At 41.4% G+C, this 19,387-nt stretch overlaps 1 long non-coding RNA gene across 1 annotated transcript in view; it reads right to left on the reverse strand.

Annotated features, from left to right (window-relative positions):
• Positions 1–17,880, reverse strand: part of LOC127804216 (uncharacterized) — a 90,208-nt gene extending 72,328 nt beyond the window's left edge. The window contains exon 1 of the long non-coding RNA XR_008023667.1: positions 17,732–17,880. This is a non-coding gene — a long non-coding RNA (uncharacterized LOC127804216). The remainder of the gene's footprint in view (positions 1–17,731) is intronic.
• Positions 17,881–19,387: the final 1,507 nt, after the last annotated feature.

Raw genomic sequence — 19,387 nt, forward strand, 5'->3', positions numbered from 1 at the left:
AGTTTCTTGTTATTAATGTAATGATCGGATGAAACTAGATAGAAGTCTATATGATGTATACTGTGATTAATCTATAAAGATGTGAGATGATGCATCACAATTTCTCGACATCATTAAATGTCCCAAGTCGTAGCAATGTCAAGAATGGACATTGACAATTGCGGTAAGACTTGTATGTGCTATGTTTTTGCTATGTGATAGCAATGGGGGTCTCACACCCATAGGCATGGGGATGCCTAGACAAGTACATAGGTGACCAATGTTGGAGAACGTGTCACTGGACATTACTCCCCATGAGAATCCATTTTGGTTATATGTTGATGGAATTCTCATATGAGATGGGTATAACTAATCCTTGGACCTGAGGTTGTCACGGTCATCTCATAAGAAGACCGATATGCTTTGACATCGTTTCGATGGGCCTAGATAAAGGCTGCACGTGGGCGATCGTTGGGCATATCGTGAGGCTTATGAAGATGGGTGCGTAACCAAGATAGGACTCGTCTATCCCTTGATAAAGGATGATGTATCTAAGGCGCCTTCGGTGGATATTCACTTTAAATCCATGGCCATGGTGAAAAAGAGATCAATAAGGAGTTATTGATTCACTTTCTATTAAGTGAAGATATCCGAATAACTGAAGAAAGACTTATGTGATCATAATCAAGCAACACATTGCCAACTTGAGATCACATAGGATACATTGACGAGAGGATCGAATTACACGGTAACCATGCTCGTGAAAGGTTATTTGCGGATTATGAATCCTTCTGAATAATTGTGTAGGCATGATGCCTTGCTAGAGGCCAATCTTGTCTTATGTGTTCGTACCGACACATTGCCAACATATTCGGGAGCCTAATGAGTCATACGCAATAGGCATGGTCCCTGGCTTAAACTAGGAAAGCGGCCGTATGGTTAAGTGGGACACTTTGGCAAGAAGTTGTGCCGTCGTAGGTTCTCACGGGAAAAGAACAAACAGACATAATGACGTCGATGTGACGAGGGGTCGTCATAAAGGAAAGAGTTTCCTAAAATAACAATTGATTAAATTAGAAAGAAGTTTCTAATTTAATAATTTGGGATTAATTTAATACTTGGGCTAAATAAAGTATTTGGGTCAAATATTAAATTAAATTAAATATTTGGGCTAAATTAGATTTGGGTCAAATATTAAATAATAAATATTATATTTGGGCTAAATTATATTTGGGCCAAATATTAAATATTAAATATTTGGGCTTGAATTAGATTTGGGCCAAATATTTTATAAATGGATTTGGGCCACTTTAATTTCTAGTTGGACTAGGATTAATGGGCTAGCCAAATCCATATCCATTAGGGTTTGGGAAACCCTAGGAGGTTGCTTCTATATAAATAGTCCTTTATGTGATGCCCAAATTAAGCCTATTATTTTTGTTGGTTTTCAAGAGTTGAAAATCGATTCTTTTCCCGTCCATTCATAAGCCTTGTTAGGAGAATGAGCTAGCACTCTCATTCCGCTCTCCTCGTCAATGGACACGTGCCGCGTATCACAAGTTAGAGGCCGGACACTTGGACGGCTTGAATCCGCAAACGACTTAAAAATCTAAAGGTTAGATTTACTTTATTATGTATGTGATTGTTTGATTTCGACGTTGATCCAATCGCCGGGATCGGGGTAAGGTTCAAATTTTTGAACTATGTGCTTGCCCCGTAGCGATCTTGCTTTACTTTCAGTGGTATCAGAGTCATCGTCGAAATATTTCAATTCCTTACGTGCGGATTCTGTTATGTTGTTATTTATGAAAAAATTAAATAATTGTTGCATTTATATTTTTGGATTGCAAAACGTTTTTGGGTGAAAGGAAAAAGATCGTGTATGACACGAAAAAGGGTGAAACGAGGTTCGGGGTGCATACGGATGCACCAGTGGGTCAAAAGACGTGGCCGAGCAGGGCCCGGCCCCGCACAGGGCCTGGCCAGGTGAGGCCGTGCGCGCGCGCGTGGGGCGGCCGGGCGCGGCCCGCTGGTAAGACCCGCGCGCTCGCGGACTGTAACACCCCCTTTCCTAGATCTGCCCGAGAAGAGGTGCTACGGGAAAAAGAAAATAAATTGACTGATAAATTGAATTCTGATACCAATACTGTATATGTCAATTAACTGTAATAAAACTCTGAGTCAACAAAAAATGAAATCATAAACTGCATCTAAGGGAAATCCCTAAACTGGAATAGAAAATAAACCTAAACTGATCAAACGCTAATTAATAAACTGACAACTCCCAGACATCTTTGGTCTTGAGTGACTCCATGTACACACACTATTGGACACTACTGCTAGGCCCCATATCTGGTACTCCCCTGCTAGGACCTGGAATGGTGAATAGTACAAGGTGAGCTACAAAGCTCAGCAAGTAATAAACTGGAAAGGAAAAACTGAAGCTGAATCGAGAAATATCGATACTGATTAAAACTTACTAAACTTGTACTGAGAGATATAATAATCACTGGATGGCATTATAAGATGTAATGCACATAAACTGTAAACTAAATGCAAGTATGCAGCTTTGGCACGTAGGCCCACATAACTGTAATACATACCTGGTTGATCTGAATCCTGCATACACAAAAACTGTAAGCACATACTGTGGGCAATATGCCCTTGGCTCCTTAGTCGACAACAGGCGAGTAAAACAAAACTGAAAACTAAACTGGTGGGATCCCCGCGGACAAGCCGCCTGGCACGCTTAATGCAATGTTGTGCACATATATATGTTGACACACAATGTGTAGTGCTCCATATAAAATCGTGCCAAATGTTCATACCAAAAATGTATGCACATAATCTCACAAATAATGCTGACCATGTCATAATAATATACTAAACATGTAATCTAATCTTCAATGTATTAGAATACAAATATTCCAGGAACTATGTATTATGGCATGGGCATGATTAACTCAATATAATCTGGCATTTAAATTCAATAGGTGTATTGACTATTTTATCGAAGTTAAACTTGAATTGGACTTTCTGGAAGCCTACTTGAAATTCTGAGGAGACCCATCTAGATACTAGAAAAAAAGGCATACGGATACTCTGAAGGGTATTTGGATAATCTGGGATAAAGGCTTCCGGATACTAAAAGAGACAACTTTAAGAAAACACGGAATTCGGGACAGATTGTTACCTTTTCGTATTTTAGCCATAACTCTCTTCTCTAAACTCCGATTGAGCTGATTAAAATTGATATGGAAATAAAAAAGGAAGAACCACAACTTTCATGTTTTGAATTTTGCGAGATTCAGGCTCCATAAAGGTCAAAATTGGCCTGCAAGAGAACAAAAGCTTTCTTGAATGCTGAGTGGATAGATTGATACCCTTTTGTATTTTTACCATAACTCTCTGTTCTGAACTCAGATTGATCTGATTCAAATTTCAATTGAAATACGAGAGGAAGACCTAAAACTTTCATGTTTCAATTTTTTCTAGATTCGGGCTCCATCAAGGTCAAAATTGGCCCGCAAAAGAACAAAACTCAAAGAGACAACTTTAAGAAAACACGGAATTCGGAACAGATTGATACCCTTTCGTATTTTTTATATAACTCTCTCTTCTCAACTCAGATTTAACTGATTAAAATTGATGTGTAAATAAAATAGGAATACCTACAACTTTTATGTTTTGAAGTTTCCGAGATTCGGGCTCCATCAAGGTCAAAATTGGCCCGTAAGAGAACAAAAACTTTTTGGAATGCTGGGTGGACAGATTGATACCCTTTCATATTTTGGCCAAAAATCTCTCTTATGAACTCCGATTGAGCTGATTCAAATTGATATGGAAATACAAGAGGAAGACCTACAACTTTTATGTTTTGAAGTTTCCTAGATTCGGTCTCCATCAAGATCAAAATTGGCCTGCAAGAGAACAAAAACATTCTGGAATACTGGGTATCCGAATACTGAATTCTTGTATCCGAATACCTTCATCTTCCAAACCCAAAAACGAGACACGGACAGAGACGCCATGGATTCAATTTAAAGCTAAATAACAACACCATTCCGAAAGAAATCTTGGGAAAACAAGTCCCAATTGGTAAGAAACAATCATATGAATGAACAATGGATTAAAACTTGAAGAATCAAAGATAAAGATCCAATGAATAATCTGATCATGCACACTGTTACGCTGATATATATGTATGTAAAAACTAATCTGCAATTCAATATAGATCCTACAAAAGTTGAGTTTGATTGCTACACATGCTCCTGTAAAAATGATTTACAAGGAAAAGAACTTGCCTTTTGATTTGATTAATCAACCGATGAAGACCAACGGATGGAACTTGGATGAACTCTAGGCTTCTTCAATTTGTTTTCTTTGTTCTTCACGGCGTGACTCTATGCTAGAGTTTAAAGGCTTATATATATGTATATATAAGTAGGAAATACAACCCTAAACCCATAACTCACACTCCTTTAGTAATTAGGAGACTATAATTTAATCCTTCTTCTTGCAAGGATTCTTCCAACATAATAACTCTTAATTAAATAATTTAATTCTAATTAACAAACCTCTAAAAGACTGCCATGTTCTTATATTCAATCCTCACAATTTAATAAGAATCTAATGTTATTCAAATATTATTTTCTCAAATAAAATCTCAATTGCCACATTAAGTAATTAACTCGCAATATCTTAAACTAAAAATTAATGAAATAAATTAATCAATGCTAAATAAATACTTAACTCTCTGATGGGTCGTTACACGGATGACCCGCGCGCAGCCGCGGCCGACCCGCGCAGCCCAGTGGTCCGCGCTCGCCCCCCCAAGCAGCCCTTGCGCGCGTCGAGGCGCGGCCGTGTACGCTAGGCGCGGCCCATACGCACTCTAGGCACGGCCCATGCGCGCCCAGTGCGCACTAGCCGCGGCCATTGGCCCTTTTTGGGCTGGCAGCATGTGTGAGATGCTGCCCAGCCACCTCCCGGCCCCTCCTGCTTCCTCGGGCTTTGATTTAACCCTTCTCCGGGGTCCACTGAAGCACCCGGGCTGACCCTTCGATGGCCCAGTGCGTTCCATTCCCTTTGGTGGGGCCCGGCCAAATTGTTTGGCTATTTTATTATTTTGATCCGATCCATGAGTGTATGACACTTTTGGGCCGTGATTAAAATTGGGCCAGGGCCGTTAAGTGGATTATTTTTAATTATTGGGTTGCTAGTGTATGTTTGACATACATTAGTTGATCCAAGGCCTGTTGAGCCTTGTTAGTTAGACTAATGGATGGAGCCCAAGCCCAACACAATTAAAACAATTTTGTTTTTCCAAAACTATAAAAAATTTCAATTTATTGAAAACGTTTCATTAAGATTGAAACATATGCGGCAATTAATTAACATAATCTAAATGAATCAATGTGATTGATTGCATGGGTGTATGGTATGGATCGAGTCGACCATTTATCTTATTGTTAGAAATGAATGCTTGTAAATTTGGTTTTTGAAATAGGGTCTGCGTGTCCTGCCTCTCTTATACTCTGATGTACATTCTCTTCTCATCTCACTCCCCCCGAATGTAACTTGGGGTTTCTGATTCTATGTAATGTATGTAGAATAGAATAGAGTAGTGATAGTTGTAGTTTGTATGAAGTGAAAGAGATAGAGCCAAATTGAAGACAAGATTCGAAGACCAATGAAGGCTTGAAGAATGTGCTTGAGAAGCAAATTGTGATTCTTCACTTAGGTTTGACCCGCTAGCTTCCCTTCTATGGCTCGAGGGGGCTAGCCGTAGTTATCCATACCATACACCGGTTTGAGTTGTTTATTATACATTATTAATTTGATTAATTGCATGTGATGAGACCTAAATAAATAAATAATAAATCCCTCATTAATATTAAGCCAACTTGCTTTCCATCATTATGATGCATTAGGATTCTAGCTGGCACTTGATTTGTTGAGTAACTCAAGGTCATGTGTCACCTATGATACCTGTGTTTCAAGGGCCATGAGATGTCCCTGAATGATGGGTCTGACTTAACTAGAAAGGTGAGGTTTGTTGAGTCACTCAAGGCCTTATTGAGTATAGAGGCAAAGATTGGGAGTCACATAAGATGTGCTTGACAAGGAGTTGTCAACCCAATGAATCTAGAAGTTGCATGGAGATGCAATTGGTAGCAAGGACCTACCTAATCGATCCTAACACAATTTGTTGAGTCACTCAAGGTTGTGCGAGGGGAGATGGGATCCTAGCTCACTAGGAAATCTTCCAACGGGATTTCCCGAGCTATGTCTTGAGGGTGGCAAACTCGTAGAAAATAGTGGGAGCAATCATAAAATGTTACTTTTTGCAATTTATGATTTCGTAATTAAATATGATTATAACATTTATCTCTATAATTCAGGTTGTTTGTAACACCCCAAATTTCTTGAGCGTGTTATAACTTAGGATTTCAGGAATATAAAAATTTTTCATATAACAATAGCTGTCATACATCACACAATATCCCAAAAACCCAAATTTACACCTTCTCAGCTTAACAAACCCAATAATCGAATAGCTCAGATAGGCGTTAAAATCTTGAATGCGGAAGATAGATCGAACCTGATATGGTTCACAACCATAATACTTTATTTATCATAAAATTGTTTAAGACGTTTACAAAATGAATTACATGAACATCATCTCTCGCAAGATATAACTGAACGTCTTAAACATATCCAAAATTACATAGATTCACGCATAAATAAAAATATGCTAAACATGCTACAAGCAGTAATTTAAGCTAATTCTTCAGCTACCTCCTTTCCCTTATAGCCGCTCGTCGAACCTGAAACGTTTGAATATTCCAAGGACATAGTCCAATTAGAAGATGAATCTTCTAGTGAGAAACTCCAAAAACAGTTTATATCGATGCATGATCAGGTATGAAATGTATGAGAAGACAACGAGAACTACTCTGAAGTGCCTCGTGAACACGTCAGCCTCCTCCAACGAGAGCTTTCTCAATGGCGCACGCATAGCGCCTCTCGGGAGGTCCCTAATCATGTCACTTCGGCCCAACTTCATAGAACTCATGCAAGCACCACATCTGTTGTGCCTTAGACTCACGGTCTTCCCCACGAGAGCTTTCTCGATGGCACACGCACAGCGCCTCTCGGGGGATCTCCGACTTTTGCCCTCGGCCAACAATAAATAGGTACAACAGTATGGCCACACGAATTTTATAAATGCAACAGTTAAAAAGCCAATAGCATATAATTTTCAGAAAAATACATTTCGTATATGCATCATGATTTCATGTAAGAGAATAACAAGCGTTTATGTGTAAGAACTTCACGAAATACGTCTCATGCAATAGAAGTCTCCCATAAGAGAATAAAAATAGGATTTGGAGTATAGGAGTCTCACGGAGTCTCACAGAGTCTCACCTTGTTGAGTTATCTCTTCGACGATATAATTTTACAACAAACGGCCTAGGTTTCTGAAAAAATATGTGTTTTGGTAAATCTAACCTCAAATATTTTTATATTAAGTTGAAGAGTATTAAAGTAGGGGCATAACTAGAAACTTTCATGTAAAAACGACCTTTCACGCGCCCTCACGCGCCCCAAGAAGTCTGGACACGCGCCCCCACGCGCAGCCATTATTTGGCGCGTGTAACTCACGCGCAGGCACCAGATTCCGAACAGCAACGTGTCGGTTTGGTATTTCGGCCATATCTCCCTCGTTTTAACTCCGATTCGACCCCCGTTTGAACCTACGCAACCCTATCTTCCCCCTCTACAAGATTATCAAAAAAAATTGGACTTATCTCGCCTTTTTACTGACTTATTTTGGCGAATTCCGGCGAAGACCCGCAACTCCGACGAGGCTCGTTCTCCGCCGCTTCTTCGCCGCTTTCTTCCCGCCTTCTTGCCGAACCTCCTTCTCTCTCTCTAGAGTAAGCTCCTCCTCTTAGAGTGCTTAAATCCTCAAATTTGTTTGGAATGGTTTGAGAGCAACTCAAGGTGCCTATTTATAGAATCCTTCAACCAATGGTGTTATGCCACTTGTCACAATCTTAGCCATGGACTCCAAAGACTCAAAGCCATAATTGAGTGGCTTTTGAAATCCAAAACTAGAGTTAATCCATCTTTTGAAATCCAAGCTAAAACCCTAAACTTCTTTCAAATAACACTTTGGCCCATATTTCAAGTTTTCAACTTTAACATTTCACCACCTAAGCTCATAATTTCATCATTCTTTCGTTTGGATAATTTCTCTAATTAGAATTATACCCTCAAACATCAAATTTATTGAGAAACTTAAAATCCCAGAATTATTAACTCAAAATTACTCAATATATACGATTTTTCGGAAGCCCTTTACCATTATTCGGTATTTTTAGGTTATAACTTAGCTTAACCGAAAACCATTTCTGATTTGATTTCTTTCAGTGCAATAAGTCTCACATCGAGACGCTCGTTAAAATTATACCTTTGTCCTTAGGTATCTAAGCTCTAGGGCACTCCCTGCGACTGATTCGGTCACTTGTTGCCATTTCAAACATATTTTTCGGTATTTTAACTCACTTATAATACGTGGCATCTTCACAAAAATATGGGGTATTATATTCTCCCCTCCTTAAAAGAATTTCGTCCTCGAAATTTGAAACATACTCAACATTATTGAAGGTTAAATAATTATTGCATACAATTTCTGGAAGAAAATATAAAAATTTCCTACTCTATTTCCATTTCCTCGAACAAATGAGGATATTTCTTCCTAATTGTTTCCTCAAGTTCCCACGTTGCCTCGTCATCTGAGTGCTTTCCCCACTGAACCTTCACTAACGGGATCTCTTTATTTCGCAATACTTGAGTCCGACGATCTAAAATTGCTCCAGGTGACTCCGGGTAGGTCAAGTCATCCCTTAGTTCAATTGTCTCCACTCGAACTCCGAGGGTTGGATCTGGCACATGCCTTCGAAGTTGGGAGACGTGGAACACATTATGAATCCCAGACAAGCTAGGTGGAAGCTCCAATCGATAGGCCAAAGGTCCGACTCTTTCCACAATCGGATATGGTCCTATATACCTTGGCTTCAGCTTTCCTTTACCGCTTCCACGCGTCACCAAATGCTGGGGCGACACCTTGAGATACACTAGATCTCCCACCTCGAACTCTAGATCCCTTCTTCTTTGATCTGCGTAAGATTTTTGTCGGCTTTGCGCCGCTCGGATCCTCTCTTGGATTACTCGAATCTTATCGGTACTCTGTTGCACAAGCTCGGGCCCCAACATCTGTCGTTCCCCTACTTCGGTCCAACAGATAGGCGACCGACACTTCCTTCCATACAAAGCCTCATAAGGAGCCATCCCAATGCTGCCGTGGTAACTATTGTTGTACGCGAATTCTACCAATGGCAGATGCTCCTCCCAATTCCCTCCAAAATCAAGGGCACAGGATCTCAACATATCTTCAAGCGTTTGAATTATCCTCTCTGATTGCCCGTCAGTCTGGGGATGATAAGCCGTACTCAATTTTAGCTGAGTCCCCATGCATTCCTGCAAACTCTCCCAAAACCTCGAGGTGAACCTTGGGTCCCGATCTGAAACTATACTTACCGGTGCACCATGGAGTCGTACAATTTCCTTCACGTACTGCTCTGCAAATTTTCGTACCGGTTGATCCATCCTCGTAGGCAGGAAATGGGCTGACTTTGTCAACCTGTCTACCACCACCCAAATGGCATCATTGCCCCTTCGGCTCTTTGGAAATCCTGTTACGAAATCCATCGTGATATGTTCCCATTTCCACTCGGGAACTTCCAAAGGTCTCATCAACCCTGCGGGTTTCTGGTGCTCAATTTTTACCCTTTGGCATATATCGCATTGTGCCACTCTCCTTGCCACGCTGGCCTTCATCCCAGGCCACCAGTAGATTTCTCGAAGATCTCGATACATTTTCGTGGCTCCCGGGTGCACGGTATACTTAGCTCTGTGGGCTTCATCTAAAATTTTCTGCCTCAACTCTCGAAGGTTTGGCACGTACACTCTACCCCGAAATCTAAGAATGCCATTTCGCATCTCAAAATCCGGACTCTTGGGCTGGCCTTGCTCATCTACCCATAGACGTATACGTCGATCACTCCCACTAGCCTCCCGTATCTCGGTCTCCAGATCCAGTTGAACCGCCAGGCCAGCTACTAGGACAGAAGATTCCTTCGGCACTACACTCACCGTCATCAGGCTAAAAGCCTCAATCAACAGCCACTCCTGGACCATCAACCCGGCCATAACAGTAGGCACAGTCCTACTCAAACCATCAGCTACCACATTGGCACGCCCCGGGTGATACAAGATAGTGCAGTCGTAGTCCTTCAGGAACTCCATCCATCGTCGCTGCCTCATGTTCAATTCTTTCTGCGAGAACACATACCTTAGACTTTTGTGGTCTGTGAATACATCGAACGTCTCTCCGTATAGGTAGTGCCTCCATAGCTTCAGAGCATATACCACCGCTGCCAGCTCCAAGTCATGCGTTGGGTAGTTCACTTCGTGCCTCTTCAACTGGCGTGATCCATATGCTATTACTCGACCATGCTGCATCAATACACAACCCAAACCAACCTTCGAGGCATCGGTGTATACAACATATCCACCGGGCCCACTAGGCATTGCCAGAACAGGTGCCGAGGTCAGTCTGTCTTTGAGCTCTTGAAAGCTTTCCTCGCACTTGGCAGTCCATTCAAACTTGACCTCCTTTCGTATGAGCTTCGTCATAGGTGCAGCTATCTTCGAAAACCCTTCCACGAATCTTCGATAGTAGCCTGCCAATCCCAAAAAGCTTCGTACTTCGGTCACACATGTCGGCTGCTTCCATCCTCGAACAACCCCAATCTTAGCTGGATCCACTGAGATTCCTTCGGCTGAGATCACATGCCCAAGAAACGCCACTTGGGAAAGCCAGAACTCGCACTTCGAGAACTTGGCATACAATTGGTGTTTCCTGAGGGTTCCTAGCACTATTCTCAAGTGCTCCTCGTGCTCACTCTCATTCGAAGAATATACCAATATATCATCTATGAAGACGATCACAAACCGATCCAGGTAGGGCTTGAACACCCTATTCATAAGATCCATAAACGCTGCTGGAGCGTTAGTTAATCCGAATGGCATTACAAAATACTCAAAATGGCCATACCTTGACCGGAATGCTGTCTTCGGAACATCATCTGGTTTAATTCTCAGCTGATAATATCCGGATCTCAAATCAATCTTCGAGAACACCTTCGCTCCCTGTAGTTGATCGAACAACTCGTCTATCCTTGGAAGCGGATACTTGTTCTTTACCGTGGCCTTATTTAGCTGACGGTAGTCAATGCACATCCTTAGACTCCCGTCCTTCTTTTTCACAAATAGCACTGGTGCACCCCATGGCGACGTGCTTGGCCTAATGAACCCCTTATCAGTCAACTCTTGTAGCTGACTCTTCAATTCTTTCATCTCTGCCGGAGCCATTCGATATAGCGGAATTGATATTGGCTGGGTTCCTGGCATTAACTCAATTGAGAACTCAATTTCCCGGGGTGGAGGTAGTCCCGGTAACTCTTTTGGAAACACGTCATCATATTCTCGTACCACTCGCACCTCATCGAGTTTCGGTACCTCTCTTTCTTCTAACTGAGCATAAGCTATGAATCCATGAGCTCCTCGGCTCAACAACTTTACAGCCTTCATTGCTGAAATCATCTTTCCAACGTTGGGGTTGCCTTGCCCCTGAAATTTGACCCACCCTCCCTCGGGTTTCCTTATGGTCATTATCTTCCTACGACAGTCTATATTGGCGTCGTACTTGGACAAGAAGTCCATCCCCAAGATTATGTCGAAGTCATATACTTCTAACAGAATCAGATCAGCCTGGAACTAAACATTACTCAGGCTAATTTCACATCCCCTCACCATTTCTGAGGACTTTATACTTTTTCCCATAGGTGTCGAAATCACCATAAGACACCCCATAGACTCGGTTTCTACTCTCAAACTCCCAGCCAAAGCATGCGATATAAAAGAATGAGTAGACCCTGGATCTATCAATGCATGCACATGAGTATCCAAAATGAAGAGAGTACCTTGGATAACTGCAGGATTCGCCTCTACGTCCTCCTTGGTCAAGTTATAAACTCGTCCCTGTCTGGTCCTTTTCCCTCTTCAATCTTTAGTGGTTGCTCTTTCTTCTTCGGGCAATTCCTCGAGATGTGCCCGTGCTGGTTGCAATTGTAGCAGATCACGCTCACTGGTGTTGCTGCTATAGCTTTACCTTCTTGGACCATTCCCTTCGAGCAATTTCTGGAAGTATGCCCGGGTTGTCCACAGGTGTAACAGACAATACTTTGGCCATCGCACCTCTTGCCCGGGTGCCTCTTCTTGCATTTAAAGCACGCCTTGCCCTTTTTCACGATCTTCCCATCCCGAGGTCCCATAGTTGAGTGGGATTTCTCTGATTGTCCACCAGCTTGAATCGTCGTGGCCTTTAGTTCTGCTACCCGCGTCATATTCTCATCGACGGTCATAGCCTTGAAAACTATGTCTGCATAAGACTCCACATGGACCAGGCTCATCAGCTGTTGAAATTCAATTCGCAAGCCTTGTAGGAATTTTCGTCCCTTCTCCACATCGTCCATCCCGTACAGCGGCATATACTTGATTAACCGCAAAAATTCAGCCTCGTATTGAGCCACAGACATATTTGGCCCTTGGCGTAAGTTCATGAACTCTCGAGCTCTAGCCAACTTCCAGCAAGTGGGAAAGAATTTCCCATTGAATAATTCCTTAAATCGTTCCCATGACATCTGGGGTGCCTCCCCCAATTCTACATCTGTCGCCGACCCTTGAGATCCCGTCCGGTTAGGTATCGCTCGCTGTATAGACCTCCACCATTGGGCAGCTTCCTCTTCCAGAATATAGGTCGCACACTCGACCTTGTCCTCATTCAAGATTCTCAATCTTTGTAGGATCTTCTCGGTCTGGTCCAACCAGTATTCACTGATTGCCGGGTCATCTGCTGGTTTTCCTCGAAACACTGGCGGATTTTGTCGTAGATACCTCTCCAAGGAGTCTACTCTTCTTTGCTCGGGCTGCAACTCCAAAATTCGCCCAGCCATTCCTTCAAGGATTCTTTCAATCCTATCTATCCGGCCTTCATCGAGGTCAGCTCGTGCATCTCTTTGACCTTCCACACCACCTCCTGGGTGCGGGTTGGTGTTGCTTTCTTCGCCATTGCCTCTCTCGCGCCTGTTCCTTCTTGTATTCACCATCTAGCAAGAAGACAGGGCGGTCTATTAAATCATCGCGGCACGGTTCAATTCAAATTGAATAAGCAACAAGAGTATGCCACTAAATATTTTAAAAATCCTAACCTAATTCCCAAAACTTACGGTGGCTTTACTCATCTAGCCACGTGCGAACTTTTCCTTAGGTTCGCTCTGATACCAATTGTAACACCCCAAATTTCTTGAGCGTGTTATAACTTAGGATTTCAGGAATATAAAAATTTTTCATATAACAATAGCTATCATACATCACACAATATCCCAAAAACCCAAATTTACACCTTCTCAGCTTAACAAACCCAATAATCGAATAGCTCAGATAGGCGTTAAAATCTTGAATGCGGAAGATAGATCGAACCTGATATGGTTCACAACCATAATACTTTATTTATCATAAAATTGTTCAAGACGTTTACAAAATGAATTACATGAACATCATCTCTCGCAAGATATAACTGAACGTCTTAAACATATCCAAAATTACATAGATTCACGCATAAATAAAAATATGCTAAACATGCTACAAGCAGTAATTTAAGCTAATTCTTCAGCTACCTCCTTTCCCTTATAGCCGCTCGTCGAACCTGGAACGTTTGAATATTCCAGGGACATAGTCCAATTAGAAGATGAATCTTCTAGTGAGAAACTCCAAAAACAGTTTATATCGATGCATGATCAGGTATAAAATGTATGAGAAGACAACGAGAACTACTCTGAAGTGCCTCGTGAACACGTCAGCCTCCTCCAACGAGAGCTTTCTCAATGGCGCACGCATAGCGCCTCTCGGGAAGTCCCTAATCATGTCACTTCGGCCCAACTTCATAGAACTCATGCAAGCACCACATCTGTTGTGCCTTAGACTCACGGTCTTCCCCACGAGAACTTTCTCGATGGCGCACGCACAGCGCCTCTCGGGGGATCTCCGACTTTTGCCCTCGGCCAACAATAAATAGGTACAACAGTATGGCCACACGAATTTTATAAATGCAACAGTTAAAAAGCCAATAGCATATAATTTTCAGAAAAATACATTTCGTATATGCATCATGATTTCACGTAAGAGAATAACAAGCGTTTATGTGTAAGAACTTCACGAAATACGTCTCATGCAATAGAAGTCTCCCATAAGAGAATAAAAATAGGATTTGGAGTATAGGAGTCTCACGGAGTGTAACGCCCCGCTCCCACTTACGGGTGTTACTCGTGAACAATTATCCGAATTGTCCACCTGCCCGGTCTTTGATGAAGGGCGGACCATGTTTCAAGAAGAAACGCCCTAGGTGGGAACTAGGCTCGTCCTTCCCTTCGTTGAATCCCAGGATTCACTAGCAGAATTGGGCTTTAGCCACACCGCATTGGCTATAAAGAAAATCTCCTTCAGGCGCCCAATCGCCATTTTCTCATTTTATTTAATTCTTTTCTATCGAAGAATTTTATCGGGCTCCAAAAAAAATCACCATTTAAACCACTCCATTGATGGATCACCAATTTTTGGAGGAAAAACTCATCATTTTCAAATTTTTAAATTTTCGGCCTTTTTTCCAAATGCCCGAAAAATTCATTTATTTTGAAAATTCCTCCGGGGCCCAAATTCAATTAAGAAATGCCCCAAAATTCCCCATTTTTTCCAATTTTAAAAAAAAATTGGCCGGCGGGGCCCCGCTGGCTGCAGGCCGCGCGGGCTGGCCGCGCGCGGCCGCCCGCGCTCTAGCTTGCACGCGCGCCCGCGCGGCCGCTTGCGCACCCGGCCACCCGCGCGCGGCCGCTTGCGCACCCGGCCACCAGCGCGCGGCTGCCTGCGCGCGCGGCCACCCGCGCGCGGCCGCCCGCGCGCGCGCGCTTGCGCGGCTGGCTGCGAGCACGGCCGCCTTGCGGCCTGCTGCAGCAGCCAGCTGCTGGCTGCTCTTTCACTTCATTTTTTTTTCTCTTTTTTTTTTTTGAGCTTCTCAACTCCCAATTTTCCAGAAATTTCACACACCTCCAAATGCATCAAATCCTCCACTTTTCTCATTGTAAGGCCTTATTTCTCAAACAACCCTTCTTAATCTTTATTTATTACAACATACCTTAACAATGAGACTTACATCACAACTTAGGCTTCAAATGCCATAAGCCAACATCTCATCTTAATATAAAATCAAATACTCTCAAGATATGCAATACACATATGATCTTAGGCTTTAACCAACCATTAATAATCAAGTTAATTTACATCTCATGACTCAAACACAATAACATAGGCTTCCATAAGCCATAACCCACACTTGAATCTTCTTTCCAAGCTTCCACATGCCATTCCACCATTTCCTTTACTTTACCATGCTTTCACAACCTACATGTGAGGGTAAAAACCTCATGAGCTATTAAGCTCAATAAGGGTGCATATGCAAAGTAAATACAAGCATAACAAGTCTATGTAATAACAAATGCATGCAAGCATGGTTAGGTCATTCCATCCTCACAACCCAACATGGTTTGAGGCATCAACCTACCACTTCTTTCCCACCCCCATGGCCATAGGTCTCATGTACAAGTAAAGCATGCAAAAAGATACATAAAGATTTATGCAACCTACTTACAATGCAATGCAAGGCCTCCACCACTTGGGGCCATCCCTTACATCATTCTTCTCTTTGAATCTTTAAAAATCTCCTTGCTTCATTGCCTTCAACCTTTGTTCTTTCTCAAGAACTTCTTCTTTTCTTTGAAGCTTCAAGAATCACTTAGCTTCATTTTCCCACTCTTCTCCTTAAGAGCTCCTTAAAACAAAATTTAAAGAAGCTAAACTACCAATTAAAGAAGTGGAAGAAACTTAAACAAGCCTAAGGAAGAATACTTACATTCTTCATTTCTTCATTTATTTCTTCCATGAGAGACTTCTTCATATCTCTCTTCTTTCTTCCTTCTTCATTTCTTTCTTCTTCTTGGAAGACAACTCTTCCTTCCTCTCATTTTCTTTCTCTCTTTGAAATGGCAAAAACTTGAGACAAGGGCTTACTTTCTCTTTAAATACTACCCTTGTCTTGAAATCTCAATTTCAAGACTTGATCTTAGCCCTTGATTTCCATTTGCTTTTTGTAAGAAAATCCCAACCACACAAGAAAGCACAATCCATGTGCTTTGGTCTTGATTACTCTCATCCATTGGATTTCCTTTGTCTTTACAAGACTTCATCTCCACCATTAAAAGAAAGCACACTTTTATTAGGATGGCAATCCATGCCATTTCTTCTCTTTAAATCCCCACCATAGGATTTATTCTCTAATTCAAGAATACATCTCATCCATTGAATTTATATTTATTTCCCATTTAAATTAATCTCCCCATTTTCACTCATAAATGAGTGACTAATTTCCATTTCTTTCCCATTTAAATTAATGGGACTAATTTCACATCCATCACACTTGAGAGACATAAATAATTTCTTTCCCATTTAAATAACTCTCATTATTTTCCAAGGCATTAATGGTGACCATTTACCATTTTCTTTTGGATTTTCTTTAATCCATATAATCATGCCTCTTATTAAATGCTTACAAGACCAATTATCATAACTTTTGCATTTATTTAATTCACCAAATTATACTTGAACCACAAAATGCCAAGTGTCACAACAAGACACTAACCTTGGCTTCCAAGTTTAATCTCATCTCTCCAAGTGGCATTACCACATTAATTCACAACTTAGGAAAAATATAATTATTCTCCTCAAATAATTTAATATCCACCATTTTCCCTATTTCAAAATTAAATTTCCTTTATGGAATTAAATTCCAAAATTCCCAATTACTCTTTGTGAATTTATTAATCTCATATATCTCCACATAAATACCAAATTGGGATTTTTATTCACTTACACACCTAATTCTTCATAGGAATTATTTTTAATTTATCAAAATACCCTTTATTGGATTTCTCTATCCAAATTACCAAAATACCCTTCTCATGGGCATTCTCAATCTCAATGATCCATCACCTTCTCAAGGGTATTTTTGGAAGTTTACTTACTTCCTTTCTTATTCTCTTAACACCGGTTACACCGGGTGTTACACGGAGTCTCACCTTGTTGAGTTATCTCTTCAACGATATAATTTTACAGCAAATGGCCTAGGTTTCTGCAGAAAATATGTGTTTTGGTAAATCTAACCTCAAATATTTTTATATAAAGTTGAAGGGTATTAAAGTAGGGGCATAACTAGAACATTTCATGTAAAAAGGACCTTTCACGCGCCCTCACGCGCCCCAAGAAGGCTGGCCACGCGCAGCCATTATTTGGCGCGTGTAACTCACGCGCAGGCACCAGATTCCGAACAGCAACGTGTCGGTTTGGTATTTCGGCCATATCTCCCTCGTTTTAACTCCGATTCGACCCCCGTTTGAACCTACGCAACCCTATCTTCCCCCTCTACAAGATTATCAAAAAAAATTGGACTTACCTCGCCTTTTTGCTGACTGATTTTGGTGAATTCCGGCGAAGACCCGCAACTCCGACGAGGCTCGTTCTCCGCCGCTTCTTCGCCGCTTTCTTCCCGCCTTCTTGCCGAACCTCCTTCTCTCTCTCTAGAGTAAGCTTCTCCTCTTAGAGTGCTTAAGTCCTCAAATTTGTTTGGAATGGTTTGAGAGCAACTCAAGGTGCCTATTTATAGAATCTTTCAACCAATGGTGTTATGCCACTTGTCACAATCTTAGCCATGGACTCTAAAGACTCAAAGCCATAATTGAGTGGCTTTTGAAATCCAAAACTAGAGTTAATCCATCTTTTGAAATCCAAGCTAAAACCCTAAACTTCTTTCAAATAACACTTTGGCCCATATTTCAAGTTTTCAACTTTAACATTTCACCACCTAAGCTCATAATTTCATCATTCTTTCGTTTGGATAATTTCTCTAATTAGAATTATACCCTCAAACATCAAATTTATTGAGAAACTTAAAATCCCAGAATTATTAACTCAAAATTACTCAATATATACGATTTTTCGGAAGCCCTTTACCATTATTCGGTATTTTTAGGTTATAACTTAGCTTAACCGAAAACCATTTCTGATTTGATTTCTTTCAGTGCAATAAGTCTCACCTCGAGACGCTCGTTAAAATTATACCTTTGTCCTTAGGTATCTAAGCTCTAGGGCACTCCCTGCGACTGATTCGGTCACTTGTTGCCATTTCAAACATATTTTTCGGTATTTTAACTCACTTATAATACGTGGCATCTTCACAAAAATATGGGGTATTATATTGTTGATCCAGAATGTCTGGAAACGTGTCGATAAGATCGATACTCGATGGCAATAATACCTTCAATGGGACGAATTTCCTCGATTGGGAGATGAATGTGAGGATAGTCCTCACTCATGAGAAGATCCTCTATACGATAGAGACACCTCTTCCTCCCGAATCATCACTCGAGGATGCCGTAGCACATGAGGCCTGGAAGACACATAAGGGTGATATGATCACTGCTCAATGTATCATCCTGACAGCCATGACCCCGAAACATAGGCGTCAGCATAAGGGTTATACTGCCTATGAGATCATGGCTAGGCTCAAGGATCTCTATGAGAAGCGAACTAGGCATGAACATTATGACGTTGCCAAAAAGCTCTTCAGGTGCCGTATGGCTGAGGGATCATTTGTTGAAAAGCATGTCACTGAGATGATAGGCTATATTGACAAATTGTCAGAGCTTGGTGTGGGTATGGATGCAGAACTTACCCTTGATTTTGTGCTACAGTCCCTTCCTGATTGTTATGGATAGTTCATCATGAATTTAAATATGATGAATATGGATAAAACTCTTGGAGAGTTACTGTCCATGTTGTGGGAGGCTAAGCCCGAGATAAACAAGAAGGCTAAGGGAAGTGTTCTCTTAGTTGGAGGTCCCAAGGGGCGCAAGGGCAAGCCTAAGAGTAAGAAAGCCAAATAGAAGAAGAGTTCTTCCTGTTGGAAATGTATGCCCTAAAGACACGTTTTGTTTAATTTATGGTAATGATGTTTCTTTTATTCAGTTTATGGCACATATTTTATTTGCATTTAATTGTTGGAAAAGTGTCCATGCTATTAAGTAAGTGATTCATGTGATGGGTCGTTCTT

Source organism: Diospyros lotus, chromosome 6 (assembly GCF_014633365.1).
Source record: "Diospyros lotus cultivar Yz01 chromosome 6, ASM1463336v1, whole genome shotgun sequence".
Taxonomy (NCBI): domain Eukaryota; kingdom Viridiplantae; phylum Streptophyta; class Magnoliopsida; order Ericales; family Ebenaceae; genus Diospyros; species Diospyros lotus.